The sequence below is a fragment of the Scylla paramamosain genome, chromosome 10 (assembly GCF_035594125.1).
Source record: "Scylla paramamosain isolate STU-SP2022 chromosome 10, ASM3559412v1, whole genome shotgun sequence".
Classification (NCBI taxonomy): Eukaryota; Metazoa; Arthropoda; class Malacostraca; order Decapoda; family Portunidae; genus Scylla; species Scylla paramamosain.
This window is the reverse complement of record NC_087160.1, coordinates 2,832,501-2,837,500: the sequence shown is the minus strand read 5'-3', so window position 1 is coordinate 2,837,500 and position 5,000 is coordinate 2,832,501. Positions and strand designations below refer to the sequence as shown.

Sequence of the window (5,000 nt, the reverse complement as noted above, 5' to 3'; positions counted from 1 at the left end):
GACAGTGCTTCAGGAATTCTCATCCCAAACGATAACATACAAGTAAACACAGAAGGCAGTCGAATAAATAAACAAACAAACAAGCAAATAAATAAGTAAATAAATAAATAAATAAGAATGAAAAAGATAAACAGCTAAATCTTAACAATGCCTCAAGAATTTCTATCCCAAACAACAAGAAGCAAACACAGAAGACGGCTGCTCAACACACACACACACACACACACACACACACACACACACACACACACACACACACACACACACACACACACACACACACACACACACACACACACACTGTTTACCTTGCCAGAGCGTGCCAAACCCTCACTAATGAATCACAAACCCACATGCAAGTCATAAATATTTACTAACAGCACACCATAAACATTCCTTCCTCCTCCTCCTCCTCCTCCTCGTATCTGGGACAACACTGTATTATTTTTCACTCTGATTTCAGCCACTTTAATGATAATTCCTCTCTGAGGGAGAAATACTTGCTTTAGCTCTCTGTTGGCTAAATCGTGTGCTTTGTAATGAAGATATGCATGATTTTGTTCAGTCTATTTAACCCTTTCACTGCGATGTGCACCACCTCACAGAACCAGAAACAGCAAAATTTTAATAAGCATCGACAAAAAAGACAAAAAAAAAAAAAGGTATAATAATAATAATATATTTAGCAATTTTTGGGCGGTATAGTGCACGGCGGTGACTGTGAAGGGAGAACAAAGACCTCAGAATGGTTAGTAATTAGGAAAGCCCTAGACTAAATTGCAGGGAAAGTTTATTTATGCCGAAGATATAATGCAGCTCATATTATTATTATTTTTTCTTTAATATATATATATCTCTATTCCTTTACTTATTATTTTTTTCTGGTTTTGTTTGTAAAGGGGAGAAAGATACAGAACACTTTAGCTCTGTACTGCCTCGACAAGTGTGTGGATTATGACAGTGATACGCTTGCTCTTTCGCTCATTTCAACTCTACCTTAATGATAATGCAGGTCTTAGATGCATCATTTTGCACTCTACTTAATCTCCGCCCATAAATTATAATAACATTGCTCTTAAACGAAAGAAAATACTTAATTGTTTTCAGTTCCGTGTTGGCCAAAACGTGTGGATTGTAATGGTGATATATATGGTTTTCACTCTATTTAAACACCTCCTAAAGGGGAAAAACACTTGATACTTTTACTCATGCACTGGCTAGACAAGAACGAGTGGGTTGTAATAGTGATATGCATGATTTGTATGATTTTTCACTCTGTTTTATACTTAATCTTACTTGTTATGGGGAGAAATACTTAACTGTTTAATTTTTTGTGCTGGCTAGACGAGTGTGTGGGCTGTAATGGTGATGTGCATTATTTTTTCATTCTATTTAGACGCCACTTTCATAAACAAACTGCTCGTAAGGGAAGAAAATACTTGACACATTAACTTCTGCATTGGCCTGACGAGTGTGTGGGTTGTGGTGGCGAGAACACGCAGGATGAAGCTGATCTTTATTTCTCTGACGGTTTGACGTGCAGCCTTCCCTCGATGAAAAAGCTGGAGAAACAAAAATCTGCTGCTTCATTCTGTTCCCTCATCACCACCACTACCCACACACACACACACACACACACACACACACACACACAGAGAGAGAGAGAGAGAGAGAGAGAGAGAGAGAGAGAGAGAGAGAGAGAGAGAGAGAGAGAGAGAGAGAGAGAGAGAGAGAGAGAGAGAGAGAGAGAGAGAGAGAGAGAGAGAGAGAGAGAGAGAGAGAGAGAGAGAGAGAGAGAGAGAGAGAGAGAGAGAGAGAGAGATGCAGCGCACATTTGGAGGGCGATGCGGTTCTCAAGCACACAAGTTGGAATCGTGGCCACAGTCCGAAGTTATGAAGGACATCCACTCGGGTTACGGACATGAGAATATAAGAAAATACGGGGACATGAGAGCATAGAAAAAATAAATAAATAAAAAAACATGAATAAGATAAGAACATAAGAAATGTAGGAAACATAAGAGCATAAGAAACATGAGAAGCATAAACACATTAGAAAATACAAGAAGATACGAGCATAAGAAAGCGAGGGAAGCTGCAAGAAACCATCAGGCGTACACGTGGCAGTCCCTGTATAAAACATGCCTACCTATTTTCACTTATAATCCTTATCCATATATTTGTCTAATGTTTTAAAAGCTCCCTATTGACTCCATTGATGATTGATAAGTCCATTCCATTCATCTACCATTCTATTTCAGAACTGATTCCTTCTTTTCTCCTCTTCATATCTAATTTTATCAAGACTGAACCCAATCAATCGTATTTCTTGTCCTATCGTGATTACTGACCCTGAGAATATTAGTTAAGTCACCCTTGTTATATCCCAGTGTGTGTTATAACAGTTCTTATGTCAAAACCAAATTTCTTCGTTAGTAGCGCCGTTCCAGACTTGATGAAGTGTGGGAACCAGGATATGAAAAGCGAAAAAGAATTAATTAGTTAATCTATAAATGGTACCACTGCTCGTAAGCTCCATGTACTGTAGTTCTTCTGTTGAACCTTCAGAGCAATGTGATATAACAGCTTGCATGGAGTACATAGGGTAGCAAGTTCCTTCCTCTGTCACCTTTGCTATCTCCCCAGTCATAGCACATAAAATAAATACACACAAAAAATAAATAAATAAATAAATAAATCGATTCTACACAACACCCGGAATCACAAAACAAACCCACACAGACACAGACACACACAAACACAAAATAAAAACAAACCATTCAATCCCACACACCCACACGCACACACACACAAGTTCCAGGTCCCTTTCCAGCAATATAGTGAAAGTTAAGGTACAGCACACGTGACAAAGGGAAGGTGTTGGTTTTAGTGACACAGATAGCGCGGCAGCTTTTGTGAGGGAGGCGTGTAAGGAAAGGCTATTCTGAAGGGTGGCTGTGAGCTGTTTTCTTCCAGAGACAGGAACGAGAGAGGGACGAGAAGAGAGACAGAGGGAGAAAGGGATGAGGGTGGGAAAAATAGGGACGAGAGAGGGACGAGAAGAGAGAAGGGAGAAAGGGATGAGGGTGGGAAAAGTAGGGACGAGAGAGGGACGAGAAGAGAGACAGGGAGAGAAAGGGATGAGGGTGGAAGAAATAGATAAGTAAAAATGAAGAGGAAGGTGTTTTCTTTCAGAGACAGAGAGGGGAAAAGGGTGACGGTGAGATAGACGAGTAGGTAAAAAAAAAGGAAGAGAAGGGAGGAAGGAAAGGATTGGTGAGAAATGTGACACGAAAGAAGGAAGGAAGGAAGGAAGGAAGGAAGGAAGGAAGGAAGGAAGGAAGGAAGGAAGGGGAAGGAAGGAACGAAGGAAAAGGGAAAGGTGAGAAGAATGGAGAAGGGAAGGGAAGTGGAATAAAAGGGGAGAGGAAAATTAAGAAATGAGATAAAAAAAAATGAAAAGGAGAGAAAATAAAAGAAGAAAAAGCAAAGGCATGAAAAAAGGAAAGAAAAGGGAAAGATGAAAAACAGAATAGTATGAAAAGTGAAATAAAGACAAAGAATAAATGAAAGGATAAGAAAAAGGAAAAAAGGAAAAAGTAAACAAAAGGAGGACACGTGAAAAGAAAGAGACAAAGAAAGAGAAAAAAATGAAGGAAAGGAAAAGAAAGAGAAGGAGAGAGAGAGAGAGAGAGAGAGAGAGAGAGAGAGAGAGAGAGAGAGAGAGAGAGAGAGAGAGAGAGAGAGAGAGAGAGGAAGGGGAAATTATATGGGAATTACTCGTTAAGTGTAGAAAGGAAATGAAGGGGGAGGAGGAGGAGGAGGAGGAGGAGGAGGAGGAGGAGGAGGAGGAGGAGGAGGAGGAGGAGGAGGAGGAGGCTGAGCTATGGGAGAGGAAGGAAATGGGGAAACTGATGGGTAGGTGCTGAGAGAGAGAGAGAGAGAGAGAGAGAGAGAGAGAGAGAGAGAGAGAGAGAGAGAGAGAGAGAGAGAGAGAGAGAGAGAGAGAGAGAGCAAAGAGTAGAGTCAACAGAGAGAGAGGGTCGAGGCGTCTGTGTTTACTGTCCCTGACACATCCACTCTCACTCTCTCTCTCTCTCTCTCTCTCTCTCTCTCTCTCTCTCTCTCTCTGACTGCCTGAGGAGTGAAACTAAAAACAAAGGACAGGATAAGAAATGAAATACAAAAAGGAAGGAAAAATGAGGAGGAGGAGGAGGAGGAGGAGAAGGAGGTGAAGGAGGAGGAGGAGGAGAAGGAGGAGGGATAGAAGAGGATAAAGGAAGTAAAGCTGGAGAGCTGAAGGGATGTAGAGAGAGAGAGAGAGAGAGAGAGAGAGAGAGAGAGAGAGAGAGAGAGAGAGAGAGAGAGAGAGAGAGAGAGAGAGAGAGAGAGAGAGAGAGAGAGAGAGAGAAAGTTGAAGGAAGAGACAGATAGCTAGATGGATCGGAGAGAGAGAGAGAGAGAGAGAGAGAGAGAGAGAGAGAGAGAGAGAGAGAGAGAGAGAGAGAGAGAGAGAGAGAGAGAGAGAGAGAGAGAGAGTCACTTCATCACTCTTTCATCACAAAATCACTAACTTTCATCATCCCATTGAACACTTCCACTACAAAGTTAATCAACAATATACATATGTACTTTTTTTTCATTGTTCACGTGACAAGAAAAGCAACCAAGAAAAATAGAGAAAAATGTAAATAAGAAACGTAAGATAACAAGGGAAAGCTGCAAGAAGCCATCAGGCCTACACGTGGCAATCTCTGTATGACACATGCCTACCTACCTATTTCTACCTCTCATCCTCATCCATAAATTGGTGGTCTACTTTTAAAAGCTCCCTATTAACTCAGCACTAGCAACGCAACTCAACCTTCTTCTCCCCATAAAAGTTGCGTAATTTTGTTTATAAGGTGTGTTAATGTTAGTTACCTTTGTTAATTCAAGTCACAGGAAGGAGAGAAAGCAATAGGGAGAGAGTTGCTGAGTTTACCAGCGAAAGGAGGTGA

The 5,000-nt window shown here is 41.0% G+C and overlaps 1 protein-coding gene across 3 annotated transcripts in view; it reads right to left on the bottom strand.

Annotated features, from left to right (window-relative positions):
- Positions 1–5,000, bottom strand: part of LOC135104087 (metabotropic glycine receptor-like) — a 136,838-nt gene that overhangs the window by 62,409 nt on the left and 69,429 nt on the right. The window lies entirely within an intron of this gene.